The sequence below is a fragment of the Cherax quadricarinatus genome, chromosome 32 (assembly GCF_038502225.1).
Source record: "Cherax quadricarinatus isolate ZL_2023a chromosome 32, ASM3850222v1, whole genome shotgun sequence".
Lineage (NCBI taxonomy): Eukaryota > Metazoa > Arthropoda > Malacostraca > Decapoda > Parastacidae > Cherax > Cherax quadricarinatus.
Window position 1 is genome coordinate 34,501,608 of NC_091323.1, and position 16,202 is coordinate 34,517,809.

The following is a 16,202-nucleotide window of genomic DNA, read 5'->3' on the forward strand; positions in this document are numbered from 1 at the left end:
GCCACAGTGAACACATGTCACTACCAACTCGGACACTGTTTCATGGTCAGGGCATTATTCCCGGTGCTCTGAATGCGGATATGGAGCCATGAACACCTTAAGCACTAGGCAGATCGTCCAGTGGGTCATCTCGCACTCCGCAAATTGCCTCTCGGTTCACAAGAGCTTCGCTACACATTACCAAGTAACCCAACAGGTAGCGAGGCAGAGAGGTGTCCAGCAATAACAGACGATGGTTGGCGCAACACTGAGCTGGCTGGCAGCAGGACCAGGCACCGGGTGCCAGACTGCTCCCATCACTGTGGCCTCTGGCATGCTTTACTGCCACAACCAGGCTAACTTTACCCTTATCTCAAACACTATCCAAAACTTTACTTACCATAAAGTATTCAACGCATTACTAAATGATATTTCAAGTCATTGCTGATGCTTAAATATACGAGTCGAGAATGCATACCAGGTAATAAAAGGCAGGGAAGGGATGACTAGGGATGGTGAAATAGTTGGTATAGTCAGAAGGGCAAGTGTCTTGAAGGCCATTAACAATCTCGAGAGTTCTTCTCTCAATTTATGTCAGTTTATTTTTCGTTTAACTTGCATCATATTAATTACCATTAACATTCCCGACCTAAGTGTTGTGTAAATTTGCTGATGATACAAAGATAGGCCGTATAATTCACTCTGAGGAGGATATCAATGAACTCCAGGACGATTTGGACAAATTAATGTCTTGGTCTGAAAAATGGCAGATGAAGTTCAATGTGGATAAGTGTAAGGTACTTGCCCTTGGTAATGAAAATAACCCTCGAAGCTATAATCTAGGTGAAGTAGAGCTTGATCATACAGAATGTGAAAAAGACTTGGGAGTCATGGTAAGCAGAAATCTAAAGCCAAGACAGCAGTGCCTTAGTGTGCGCAACAAGGCCAACAGATTACTTGGATTTATCTCAAGAAGTATAAGTAAGTAAAGTAAAAGGACACAAGTGCAACTAATGTGACATTTATTGTGGCAACGTTTCGCTCTCCAGGAGCTTTATCAAGCAAAACGTTGCCACAATAAATGTCACATTAGTTGCACTTGTGTCCTTTTACTTTACATATTGTCGGTAATTCTACCAACTTTATTACAAGTATAAGTAACAGAAGTCCAAAAGTCATTTTACAGCTCTATACATCACTAGTGAGGCCTCATTTAGATTATGCTGCTCAGTTTTGGTCCCCTTACTACAGGATGGATATAGACTCATTAGAGAACATACAGAGAAGAATTACTAAAATGATTTACTGTGTAAGGAACCTCCCGTATGAAGATAGACTTAAAGCCTTAAATCTCCACTCTCTGGAGAGGCGTAGAATGAGGGGAGATATCATTGAAGTGTATAAGTGGATGACGGGCATAAACAAGGGAGATATTAATAAAGTACTGAGGGTGTCGAACCAGGTAAGAACCAGGAATAATGGATTTAAGCTGGATAAATTTAGATTTAGAAAGGACATAGGTAAGTACTGGTTTTCTAACAGAGTTGTAGATGCGTGGAACAGTCTTCCCAGTGGGGTGATAGAGGCTAGGACCTTGGGTAGCTTTAAGAAGAGACTGGACAAATATATGAGTGGGAGGGGCTGGGTTTGATTGGTGTCATTGGGTACGGGAGTTATTTCTTGGGAAGCTTTAGGTAGTAGTCGTTTTGATAAGGACCTGCCTCGCATGGGCCAGTAGGCCTTCTGCAGTGTTCCTCCATTCTTATGTTCTTATGTATAACATTAAGTCTAAAAAGAGTTAATTTCATTATATTCCACCTATAATATGTATTCTGTTATCTAATTACGACTGACTTGGATGAACTAAACTCTAGTACATAAACCTGAGCACAAGACTATTAAATTTGATAATAAAATTATAAAAAATAAAATTAAGATAATAAGCGTTTAAACTAAACCTTAATAAAACTACAGTCTGGAATTCTGTATAAAACAATACCTATTACGTAATTCAAACACAATGCATGGCTCCCTCCCACACTTATTACCGGCACAAATGGGTTATAATGGATCTCAATGGTGTGTTGCTGACTAAAACGAAAATACCTTCGCATAACAAGTTTTCACTGGTACAAAGTTTTGATCTATTTAGACCTTAATCGATCTAAATGCCCTGTTACCCCAATGAAAAATTGTTCTGTAAAAGTGTCTTGTCAGAACCGTGTCATATTGGTCACTGAATCATCCAAAAAAATATTTTTTTCCAAAAGTCACTGTACGTGCAGCTACTCCAAATGTTTTCCAGTTTTGCATATCTTTATCGTTTGTAGTTTAGTTTGTAATTAACAAATAGTAAAATTCAATCAGTATATTTTAAGACACTGATCGTGTTAATTTTCTGTATCACTAGTAATAAGGTAGTGTTTGAGGTTGCTTCCTTGCATGTCTAATTATCCTCAGTTCACACCGTTCGTTTCTTATGCATTACCCAGCACCAATTCTTAAACGTTCCCTGATTACATAATAATGAGTTGATGCTAGATTAGAATAAAGTGACAAACAGTAACTGGACGGATATGAATGCATTCAAAATCTGAAGGAGTTGCCATTCAAATGGAAATGGGTGCAGCTACTTGGCAGCACCCAAAAATATCTCTGATTAAATGTACATTTATTTTTTCCAGAGTTTTATTCGAGTTTCTCTCAAACAATCATGTGCTGCAAAATGACATTTCGGTCAACGATGGACTGCATCTACGACGGTGGTCCCAAGCCCATGGGCTGCCAGTCATATAAAAGTATATAGTGAAAATGGCCGGCATCAGAGGGGTACAGGCTGCCTTAATTATGTTAATCTTTATCCTGCAATTCTCAAGCAGGAAATCGGTCATGTGGACTTAAAAAGGCGAATGGGGTCACAACCTGGACAGTGAAAACACAGCAGTTGCCAGCCTACCAGAAACGTAAATGCCAATATCGCAGCAAGGTATGGTAACACCGCATACCCAAACAAAAACAGTGGCCCACAGTTCTTATAGTGGCGCTGTTAAGTGGCAATATCCAAACTAGTCCAGGACCTCAAACTATTGTGCAGGGACAAAACAGGCAGATAAATGACGGTGATAATGCTGGTCTAGTAGCTAGGAATGATAACCTTAAGTCTATATGCTGTGAATCCGAAACGTTTCGCCTACACAGTAGGCTTCTTCAGTCGATTACAGAAAATAGGCAGGAACAGTAGAGATGTGAAGACGATGTAATCAGTCCATCACCCTTGTAGTCGTAGAATTTGAGGTTGTCAGTCCCTCGGCCTGGAGAAGTTCGGTTCCATAGTCAGGAACTATCTGTAATCAGTCCATCACCCTTGTAGTCGTAGAATTTGAGGTTGTCAGTCCCTCGGCCTGGAGAAGTTCGGTACCATAGTCAGGAACTATGGACTATGGAACCGAACTTCTCCAGGCCGAGGGACTGACAACCTCAAATTCTACGACTACAAGGGTGATGGACTGATTACATCGTCTTCACATCTCTACTGTTCCTGCCTATTTTCTGTAATCGACTGAAGAAGCCTACTGTGTAGGCGAAACGTTTCGGAATAAAGTTGTCTAACTGTTGCATATGTGTCTTACCTAACAACCTGTCGGTATTGTATACCATTTTGATGTTCATGCTGTGAATCAATACAGCCAATCTTATTATCTCGAACACCACCAGACATTTATTCACTGTACTAAGGTCCGAAAGAACAGTAAATACACGTTATGTAAAAGGTGTAAGGAGTGGGTGCATAATGTATGCGTGTTCGATTATGGCAGTGGTGCCAGAATTCATAGTTTGTAACAAATGCACTTTAGCACAGTTACCCTTTAGCAATGATGACATCGATTTACCCATTTTAATACAAATGTCCCTTTGCCATACATTGATAATTATAATTGTTTCATGAAAACAGGCCTTCCCTTTACTCATGTCAACGCAAGATCACCTTTTCCAAAATTGGCAGAGATTAGGATTCTAGCTAACAGAACTAAGGTGGCAGTTATATTCATCTCTGAATCCTGGTTGGATGATACGGTGACTGACAAGGTCAAAATAGAAGGTTACAATAATAAAACGCTTAGATAGGAACAGAAAAGGTGGTGGGGTATGTGCCTACGTGAGAAATGACTTTGCTTACAACCCAAGACCTGATTTAAATGACAAAAAAACTTGAGATTCTATGATTTGAAGTGCTGCTTCCCAAGACCAAACCCATCTTAGTAGGAACTAGTTACCGCCCTAGCACCCAAGACCAGTTCTTAGAAGACTCTTCAAGAGTCTTGTCAGGACTTAGAAAACAATTGCGAGACAGTAATACTGGTGTGGAAAATACTGTATATATTTTCCAGAAATTCAGTATTTATATGTAAATAGATGGCCATACTGTATTTAATAATATTTGTCATAGAAAACGGAAAGCCTGCGTCTGCGGAGACGAGACTCGCCATCTTGGTTTTGAATTTTGTACAAACGTTGGTGTAATGGGAAGAATTTTTCGTGCTCTAGAGGTTAAAATTGTGTTGACCCCTCAAATAGGAGGCGAAATTGGTGGATGTGCATTCCTGCATAACTTGAGATATCAGACGACTGGACAAGACAGCTCCAGGAACCTCAGATAAGCTCTCTAGATTTGTGTGTAATTCTGGCCAGCATTATTTTCATAGATTTAGTTAGAGTGAGGTTTTCTGAGTATGATACACATTAATCTCCAGTCAAATTGGCGAGTGATATTAAGATATATTTTCCTTCTGTTATGTAATTGTGTATATATATAACCATTATTTTTAATAATAGTCCACAAATTTATATATTTACCAGTATTCCTGGTGTATGTATATTACATTTAATAGGTCCAGAGCAACTTGTGGTTATTATGACAGTGGTAGGTATCGAAGGGGGGACATTTTTTGCGACCTAGGTGTCCCAAATTCCTACTTTATGTAACATTGATAAATAATAATTATCTTTGTTATTATTTACTGTTATGTACATAATTAGTTACATTCAGATAAATGCAATTTTCCACAACTGGGAAACTTCAATATCTGATTTCAGCAACAAAATAACGGGCTATGCAAAAGGTATAAGCAAATTCTAGATTTAAATAGTTACACTTAACTAATTAATACACCAACCCGGATAACAGTTCTCAGCCACCCTAATTGACCACATACTTTGTAACCGCTCTGAGAACATCAGTCAGTCAGGCGTCATTACCACAGGTCTTAGTGATCATTTCATCATTTACTGCACCAGGAAAATCACTAGGGATAGGATAGGCCTACACAGGACAATAAAAATGAGGTCAACTAGAAACTACAGTAAAGAAACAATAGTAAATAGGCTACACAATCGTGATTGGACAGCGATAAGTTGTACGGACGTAAATGATGCCTGGAAAAAATTCAAAACAATGTTCACTGCCATCCTTGATAATATTGCACCAGTTAAAGAGGTTAGGATTAAACGAGGAACTGAACCCTGGACGACTACCGAGATATTAGATAATATGAAATTCAGAGACCAGTTGCTAAAAAGATTTAGGGCAGAGACAGGATACTGCAGCGCTAAATAAATTCCAAAGAGCGCGAAACAGAGAGCAGAGACTTATAAAAGGAGCAAAGGCAAGGCACTATTGCTCAAAAATTGAGAATACAAGAATAACCCCAGAAAGCTCTTGTAACAACTAAAACAGTTTGGGTATAGCCATAAACCAGTAGATAGATCTAACATAGTACTAAATATCGATAACAAGGTATGCCACGAAACAACTAAAGCGGCAAATTCCTACCACACACCTGTTGCATCAACACTACCGGCTGCACCAAATACCTTTAACACAGACTGATAAGTTTAAAACATACTATACCAATATAGGGGTAACCCCAAACAGTTGTCAACTAGTAAGTGTATTTCACGACTTTGTTCAAAAAGAACTAAGGGGTTAAACCCAACTAAGAGCACCGGCTTTGATAACATCCCGTCAAAGCTCCTGCAAGATGGTGCCTCTGAATTGTCAATCCCTATTGCTCACATAATAAATTTGTCCATCACCACTAATACCGTACCGGAGGGGTTCAAAGCCAGAGTTACTCCTATCTTCAAGAAAAATAGTAGGTCTGATGTAAGCAACTATAGGCCTGTTAGTATACTCGGTGCAATATCCAAAATCCTTGAGAGGGCGGTGTACTCTCAAGTACAACTGCATTCTTCATAGTTATCAATCAGGTTTTAGAAGATCTTACTCAACCGACACCTCCCTAATTAATCTGATGGATTACATGAGAACTGAAACGTCGATCGGGAACCTCACAAGGATGGTAACCTTAGATTTGCAAAAGGCCTTCGATACTGTCAAACCACAATATATTATGTAAGAAACTTTAAGCTATCGGCATAGGTTCTGTAGACTGGTTTAAGTCCTACCTTAGCAATAAGAAACAAATTGTCAAAATCAACAAAACAGAATCAGAACCCCTGCCGATAGCATGCGGAGTTCCCCAAGGTAGTATTCTGGGTCCCTTATTATTCCTTTATGTTAATGACATGTCCATCAGTGTAAAGTGCAAACTCCTACTGTATGCAGATGACAGTGCTCTGTTAGTGTCAATTAAAGACTCACAAGATATAGCTAATGTATTAACACAGGAACTGGAGTCCTGCAGCAAATGGTTAGTAGACAAACTGTCGTTACACCTCGGGAAAACTTAAGCCATTCTCTTTGGCACGAAACGAACTGAGAAGGGTAAATAATTTTCATGTCCGGTGTAATGGGGAGCCCATCACTTCAGTTTCCTCAGTAAGATAACTGGGAATCCTCTTTGACCCATGCATGTCAGGAGAATTGATAGGGAACAATGTAATAAAGAAAGCGAATGCCAGACTGAAGTTCCTCTACAGACAAGCACAGTGTCTACCTACTGATGCTCGCAGAACCCTATGTCTAGCCCTTATACAATGTCATAGACTACGCTTGCTCTTCATGGTACTCTGCCTTGACACACACAAAAAAGAGAAAACTGAAAGATAGACTGCAAATCACCCAGAACAAAATAGTAAGATTCATCCTGGACCTGGGTCCAAGAGAACATGTAGGCCAGGATGAATTGCAACAATTGGATATGCTGAATGTTGAAGACAGAGTAAACCTGGGGTTAAATCAAGATTATAAAATTGCTCATAAACAATATCCAGAATATCTTGCTGCCAATTTTGTCAAGGTTGGGAACCGGAGCAATCATAGTACTAGGGGGAGAGAGCACAACTCTGCAGTGCCCACAGTCAGTGGCCAGGTTTCAAACACCTTTTATTGTACAGCAATAAATGAATGAAACAGACTGCCTGCACATGTCAAAGCCAGTCGTAGCATGAACCAGTTCAAGAAGAGTGCCAAAAGGTGCCTAATGAATGTAGTGACAGAAAGGGAGAAGGATTTTTTTATTTTTTTTAGCTAATACACACATAATCTTCCCTTATTCGTAGTATATCTCCTTTATAGTATAAGATATTATTCTGTAAAGGAGATAATGTGATATTATCTCCTTTATATTATAACAATAAGGTAAAAGGACCCCAATGGAAATAAGTCACTCCGTCTGACTTTTTTGGATTATCCTATGTTCTCTATACATATGCTGCTATGATAATCTATGTAACTGCATTTGTGTTAACCTGAATAAACTTACTTACATAATTATGTACAATACCTAATACTTGATAAACTGTTATTGGTTTATATATTTACTATATTGTACTTTTTATCGTTATTCTAGAGTGTACTTTTTCTACTTACAAAAAAAAAAGTTTACTATAAAACAGTATGCAGTGTTACGCCGGCAGCAGCCTCATAACATCTCTATGACGTTCGCACAACGACGAAATCGCCTAACGATGTATTTCTCAGAACTTATCCCCGTCATTAAGCGACGCATGAGTACTTTATTCCGTAGCTCTCGGTCCCCTCAACATTGATCATCCAGAGAAGTGTGATGTTGGCCATGCTACATCGTCCACCTGCTTCCTACAGTCCTACCGCTCATCCACCAGAAGAAACCCTACATGTATTATACGTGTGCGCCACGCATGGTAGGTGCTTTCGAAGATAATGAAAAGCAGCGGGTGACAATGCCTCGCAGTGCCAATATCAGAGATCCACTATTACTAAACTTTCTTCCAGAACAAAGACAAAGAATTTAAGAGACTGCAAAAGTTCCTGTAGGATTTGCGGGATTAAAAAGGCTGTGATGAGTTTGTGGGTCGGCGGTCCACAGACAAAAACCAGTTTGGATGATCAGCAGTCACAAGGGAAGCCTGGTTTTAAGCTAGTTTGTTTTCTTATGATGTCAAAGACAACCAGTTATGTCGCTGGAAAATTGCTCTAAAAAGATTAATTATTTTTTAATGGCAATGATCAACAATCTACTTCACCTAGTCTTGGTAACAGTTATTCCGTTGTTTAAAAAACTAAATTATGAATGTGAATTGGTTATTTCAAAGGTCCGGTTATGGATTGATCTGTTGCCTCATAGGAGAACCAGACTTTTTCGAAAACAAAACAAAAGAAAAAAATCTTAAATTTACTGTTCCAAGGACGCCTGCGCTATAGAATTATACAATGAATTAGAATAATTTTGCGAAGCACTGAATCCGTGTTAATCAGTCAGCACAAGGAGCTGGAGGCTGGCTCAGCCTTCTAATATTACGCAGGTGTTCACGGGCAGTAGTCTTCAATGCATTAATCTTATCACTGTTGGTTTATTAAAGTATTTTGAAGTGAAGCACCAATATTTTGATTACACTTGAAATATACACGTTCAGGCAGGTTGCCCGATAAAATTAATATACGAAACTAACATCATTGCTTAATCTTAAGTAATTTTAAGCCTGCCCGTAATGCTATGCATACAAGTGGCTTTTGCATACTGCTCTTACCTGTATTTTTTTGTACCTCTGTACGTTCAAATTATTAAATAAATAAATAAGAACTACAGTCGCTGCCTCTCCCCAGGCGGTTGTCTCTCAGCCTTCCAGTCATGAAATTGGAATAAGAGTCGTAACAAAAGCCACACTGGCGCCCTCCCAACTTGAATTACAAATAGCTATTTCCTTGCTTCAATATAATGGTGTAGATAATAGTTATTGCAACCTAATATTCGGATGCTTGTTATATATACCAAACACCATTTACTATGTAACTGACTGAAATTAAAACACAAATTGTAAATAAAGTAGTTGTACCTTAAGTTTAGGCAAGACGTCTGTGACGCTACACATCAGTTTAATAATCAAGGTACTAATTAATGAACGAGTTTGATATTTCGTACATGTACACCAAGTCGCCTGGGAGAGTCCTACACATTTATGATCTTGTATAGTCAGAGAAATGACGAAAGAGTAGCAGTTGGCCGGTCTAGTGGGTGTGGCGTTATCCCCTAACACTCTTGCTCCCACTTATTTGCGAGGCAAAAAACATAATAGTGTAAATTACATTATTAAATGAACAAGAACATACCAAGTGGCAATAGAGCACACGTCGCGATATTACTGTGGAAGTCTAACAGGCAACAGTCTAATATGTTCAGTCTCTCGAAACTGTAGGAAGAGATCAAACTTACAATCTATGACAGATGTGTATCGCTTCCTTGTAAATCAGACTTTTTGTACTAACATGTATGGTCGCATTTAGTAGCATTTACGTAATCATGTTTGATCCAAAGTAGTGTATCTCGCACTCCAAGAACCTTACTGCCCTCTACAGGTTTAGCGCTAATCCTGATGACAGTGATGATGATGATGATGATGATAATAATAATAATAATAATAATAATAATAATAATTCAAAGACTACATAATACAAGGACATCCATTACACACGTAATTAGTTGTGTAGCAAAAGTAGATTAAACCTTTCACTAGGAAGTAAAAACAATGTTTGGAATGCTGATGTGGTACTGGAAGTATGTGGATTAGTGTCCTGGAATGTGTGGGTGAGGGCCAGCTGAGTGCCTAATGTGACACTTCTTAAGGCGTGACGTCATGTCTTGTACCACAAGTATGCCATCATCTAGTACTTTATCTCCACAAAATTAAACATAAAAAATATTTTCAAAACATTACACAATACAGTATAACAATTTGAAAAGCTAACATTTCATGCAAGTCTATCTACCTATCTACTCTTCCCCTCGTAATGTTTACCCTGCTTCCTTTCCTTTAAAGTGTGACTATATGAACTGTTTTCATTCTCTTACGTCCACACTTGTGTGGGAATTATATAAGCATATACTCACAGATGAGGAAGCAAGCACAATACAACTCGCATATGGATAACCATCTTGCGTGAAGGAGTTACGTAAATATAGCTCTTGTTATAACCTTGATAGTGAGTTGTGTTCCTTCCTATTATCTTCCTTGTTCTGCTGTCTCTTACTACATGTTCAGTTTCTTGCATTCCCATGACTAAGGGCAGTTGATTTGCGCTGGTCAGCCATATGGGTCGTGACTTTACGCAAACATACTGATAAGCTTTTGCGAAAAAAAATTATAAACCTTGATAGAAATCAGTGCTTGCCACTGATAAATCTATGTCAGTGGCAAGTGTCTGGTACTCGTAGGAAAAAAGTATAGCAAAGGCAGACCTTTTATTAAATATGACGTTTCATCTACAATAAGATTTATTACTCACTTGTAGATAAGACGTTGTACTTAATAAAAGTGTTTTTGTTATATGTACATGTACTTGTCTTTTTTCTAACGCTTGTGGGGTACTGCTTCACTCCAACTAGCTGGAGCTACACCAAGCCATCCCATAATTGTATAAATTCACGAAGTCAAATACCTACCAGTAAATACCCTATAAATAATTATTCATCCATCCATCAACTGATGTGAAAGTCTGACTCCCCATACATCACCCACCTTGTGCTACACCCAAAACCAAGTCGTGACGCTCTATACTACAGTCAATCATGATTACTCAACAAATAAAACCACATTTTTAACACTAAAGCAAATATTAAATGTTCACTACTCAAACGACTGCATTGTGCTATTATTTCATGGGGACGCTAAATCCGTGGGGTCTTACAGCTCCTGGGGAATGGGAGATAATCAGAATGGAAGGGCAGCTCCAAATCCTTGGACCAAATCTTCAACATCAATGCACTTTCCTGGAAGGGAAGATTTCTGCTGATGCCACATTTTTTTCTCACACAACTGCGGGTCTTCATTATCGCCTTTCATAATTTGTGGAGAAGCTTGTGATATGTTCGACTTTAATCTCTCCAATTCCTACGTCCATCAGCACACCAAACAATCACTGAGGTTTAGAAAGACGAGAGAAATCTGACATATGCTGGGTATATTTCCGTGGTTATCAGTAAGGCTTCACGTCCAATATGGCAGACAAGTAATCCATGACACCATTCAAAACTTCGATACATCGCGTCAGATAAATAACGCAGTGTGTCTTGTCTGCTAATACAAAAATGAACACTACAACTATGTCACTCGACATGCACTGCTGAGAATTTTATGGTATAACCTTATTAAAATTACTTCTACCAAATACAGTATATATAAAAAAAAAATATTTTAGTCACTTAAGTAGCATCCTTCAAATCTTTATACAGAATATTTACCTAAAATATACACACAAGATAAATAAATACATTATTGTCGTTAAAAGATTAGTGGGTATCCTAAAACCGTTTCCGTCTGTTAGACGGATACTTGTCTACATAAAGCTGAAGCTTAATTATATTAGCATTCGGCGAGCCGATTGTCTTTTCAATAAATATTCCAAGTAAATATTCAAGGAGATCCTCCTAATTAGTTTTTTCTTCGTTTACGCTCATCGACTTTTTTTCTGGCACGTTAAGTATTTTTCAGGTATGTGAGAGACGTATGCTGCTCTCAGGTCCGGAGTTCAGAACAGTTGTGGGAAGAGCCTTGATGAGCCACCATTGACGGAAATCAAACACTTAATCACTGTCGAACAATGAGTCTACTGTTTCCTGTTGCATGGGTGCCTCACGCAAGTCTCTTACAACTACCACCTCTCTTCTTCCTTACCTCACTACACCTTTCAAATCAAGACACCATAAGCCTCACACCTATGAAATCAGCAAGTTTTATTTGTTTGGCAATTTGTCCCATATTATTAGAGCTTAGCACCTAATAATGAACACGTTTATATATGTTGGAAGTTTTTTTTATTCAAAAGATTTACAGGGTGAAACTTATCCTTCGAAACCCTTATAGTTTGACACCTTTCATTCGATACAATGGGGGTAAAGCGGCTGCTAGAGTTTAATCCAGACAAGCGCAAGGTCATGCAGATCAAAGATAGGGAGGACGACCGAAGAGGGAATACAGGCTTAAAAGAGACCCTACAAAAATCGATAAAATTAAACGTCACACGGAACATATAACGGAAGGTGCAAATTAACCGTCTAACTTCAACAGTTATGTGAGAACGGAGAAACTTAGGAAAGCCAGGGATCTTAAACAAAAAAAAAGCCACCTTTGGAAAGTTATACATAATGTCTGACTAAACAGGGTATGCAGAACCGGATTGAAGTCTCTATGTGATGTAACATGTTCAAATCTCGAGAAAGCCCAGAAGTTTTGCATCTACAAAAGTCCCACAGCAGCAGGGAATGAAGCACGTTTAGAAGAACGAAATGGTCCAAAGAACTGAGGGGTGGGCACTATAAGCAGAGGCTAAAGGAACTGAACTTGATGACTGGAAGAGAAGAGGATTTGGGGAGACATGATCACTAAGAGATAAGATTTCGTTCGGATTTTTAACCCCGGAGGGTTAGCCACCCAGGATAACCCAAGAAAGTCAGTGCGTCATCGAGGACTGTCTAACTTATTTCCATTGGGGTCCTTAATCTTGTCCCCCAGGATGCGACCCACACCAGTCGACTAACACCCAGGTACCTATTTGCTGCTAGATGAACAGGACAACAGGTGTAAGGAAACGTGTCGAAATGTTTCCACCCGCCGGGAATCGAACCCGGGCCCTCCGTGTGTGAAGCGGGAGCTTTAGCCACCAGGCCACCGGGCCACCCATATTATTAGAGCTTAGCACCTAATAATGAACACGTTTATATATGTTGGAAGTTTTTTTTATTCAAAAGATTTACAGGGTGAAACTTATCCTTCGAAACTCTTATAGTTTGACACCTTTCATTCATAAGATACTCAGAAGATTTGATATAGATTGATAGGTAGGGTCAACTTTGAAATGAGAAGGTATGGAACAAGGGAGCCATGATGGAAGATATAATAACATTTAAATTACCAGTCTGTTAGGAAGAACTTTTTTAGTTAAGGGGCAACTGAGAAGTTGAATTAAATTGATGCGAGAGTGGTAAAGCAAATTTCATACATAGTATTAAGACTAGTTACGATAAGAGACCACAGGGCCAGAAACCAATATTGATAATCGATGAAGCTAAAAGGCGGGACTAGGAGTCACGAATCAACCCACACACACCTCGGTGAATACACACTGGTGGCACTACTTTAATGTTAATTAAATAACCAACTGAAACTCACCCTTCTGCCAAATTCTGATTACTGAAGAAGTGGAGCAGCAGAGGTGCTGGTTACTAGAGCACCACCACCAGCAGGAGTAACTGTACTGGTAACCGGAGCAGTAGTGGCGGAGGCTTGAGAGCAGAAAAAGACAACCCACTCGAGTGTGTGACTAAATGGCGTTGGTATGACGGAGCAGGAGGCTGCTCCTGCTCCCTCACACTCACTCTCTCACAACTACCGCATTTATTGTACCCTCATTTTCGCCTCGCCTACACCGTGACGTGACTCACCACCGGGAAGCAAAACAATCGAGTCACCACTACCGATCGGGTTTAGTAGTAGTCACCCAGTCAGCTAGTCACGATTTACTGGGAGCACTGGCATCGTGAGGGTGAGCTAGTCAAGATGATGACTGAGAGACCAGGGGAAGCGTGTGGTGAGCTCTGTATGACAGAGACGGTCCTACTGAGCCACCCCTGATGGCTCCTGCATATAATAGGATACTCCGCTCTAGGTCACGTCAAGTTGCCACGTTGTTGCTTTTTGGAGGCCAAATTATCGCACAATTTGACCTTTATTTCCTGTTTAAGACGTGTACAGTATATTGCTAGGCAGCCGCTCTTTTTGAAATGGCATATAAAAACTATTTTAAATTAGGTTCGAGACCTACTGACTTCACGTGGATCATTAGGGCTGCAATTCACCCCCTCCCCCCCTAAAAAAAATAAGTCTGCAATTCCCCCCACAAAAAAAGGAACAATAAGGACCCCAATGGAAATAAGTCACTGACTTTTCTGGGATATCCTAGGTAATCTATACTATGTATGATAATTGTACTTATATGTGTACCTGTGCCTAAATAAACTTACTAATCTCTCAGTGTATACAAACTGAGACATGGGTACCTCTCGGTGTATATACCAAAGGAAGGATAAATAACTTCTGACAGCTGCTTAACCACCTCACACATCGACATCGACATAGCAGGTGCTTAGTGCATAAGAGAGCTATACCACACGTACACAAAAGGTGTCAAGAACTAGACACACAGTCTGAAACTCACCCTTAGGAGCTTCATTTAGAAACTGTGCGCTTGTGGCGTAACCCCGGGAAAGACTACGAGCGTTCTCACTTTCTAATGTTCCCACCATTCATTCCCACGTACCTAGCTACACTTGCCAACAAAGAAGCATCTTGACTTTTAACACAAGGGGACTGAACATCTTACAATTACTTCTCCACTTCCTCCACTGGCTCCATTATTAAGGTCGCCTCCGTATTCAACTGAAGAAGTCTGCTTAGTTGCTGTGCAGGCGAAACGTTGCGATAATCAAGACATCTAAGTGTTGCTCGTGTTCCATTCATCAACTTGTCGGTATATAATGGCATTAACATAATGATTTAACACTGTTGGGTGCATCCACATTGTACGGGATCCCCATGACTTTTACATGGTGGGAATAAAAGATCTCTGTCACAGTTCGTCCACCAAGAACTGGCTGGGAATAAAAGCAAACATGAGTTCTACAGTAGGAATGAAAGCCGAGTCACATAGTGAAAGCAAAAGCTTTAGGTTATATGACTGGAAAATAAGCTATGATAGTTACATATGTGAAACAAAATAATGAAAATTACATGGTGGGTACAAAAAATATAATAAAAGTTACAGTGTGAGAACAAAAGCTAGCTATAAACTTCGTGTAGCTTTTCTGTGATGTGCTCCAGATGAGGCGAGTCCACGAGGGGCCATGAGTTGCCCTTGACACTCAGCATGGAACGAAGAACAAGCTACAAGTCCCTACTTCACCAGAAGTGTTGTTTTTTCATTACTTACGTATAAGGCGAGGCACTTGTGAGAGGCACACCCTTGGCACACACCATGACCGAGTACGGAGCATCTGACCAGCTGCGCACATGAGAGACAGGTCAACACGCCCATCCATCCATCCTCAACACACTAAAAAACTAGACCTCACAATACTAGAAGACTGCAGAACATGGGGAGACATGATTAAGGGGCACAAGATACTCAAGAGAACTCGATATGAAGACTGAAAGGACAAAATGGGGACAAGGAGGCATAGACGAAAGTTAAATACGTAACTGAGTCATTGAGATACCAAAAAGTACTTATCAGTCTGAAGGTGGTTTAGAATTGGTAAAATCTGCGTAAGTTGTGAAAGCAATTTCATACACAGTTTTAAGAGTAGGTATGATCTACGAGGCCAGAAAGTGTGTGCCCATAGGTGAGTACTAACACTAGCTGAAGTCTAAAATAACCTAAGGGGAGATAACTCATTATAACCTAACGTAAAATCATTAAGAGAAAAACATAATTTAACATTACGGTTAACTGGAATGTTTGGCAGTTAGCTCAATTATTTTATGCATTTCAAAAGAATGCAAAAAAAAAAAAAAAAGTATATGCTGTCAGAGCCTTTAGCAGGAAGACAATAAATGAAACTGTAACATTCTAGGGTTATGAGTTATATAATGAGGGTCAGCAGGGAGATTAATGTACAATGTACTTAAGACAGGAAAACATTTCACCGTTACCACGGTACCAGGTGGTAAAAATACCCATTAAAAACAGCCTGCGGTTTCCACCTTTGAACACGATAGGAAAAATGCTGACA

General features: G+C 39.5%; 1 protein-coding gene across 31 annotated transcripts in view; it reads right to left on the reverse strand.

Moving 5' to 3' along the window:
- tacc (transforming acidic coiled-coil protein) overlaps positions 1–16,202 on the reverse strand; it is a 295,278-nt gene that overhangs the window by 120,984 nt on the left and 158,092 nt on the right. For 4 of the 31 annotated variants that reach the window (XM_070090670.1, XM_070090668.1, XM_070090665.1 and 1 more), the window contains exon 1: positions 182–298. The exons of 26 other annotated variants lie outside the window; for them this stretch is intronic. The gene's annotated coding sequence lies outside the window, so the exon portion shown is untranslated. Of the gene's footprint in view, positions 1–181; positions 299–16,202 lie in introns of those variants that run through there. One more of the 31 variants, XM_070090661.1, reaches the window with a different exon arrangement.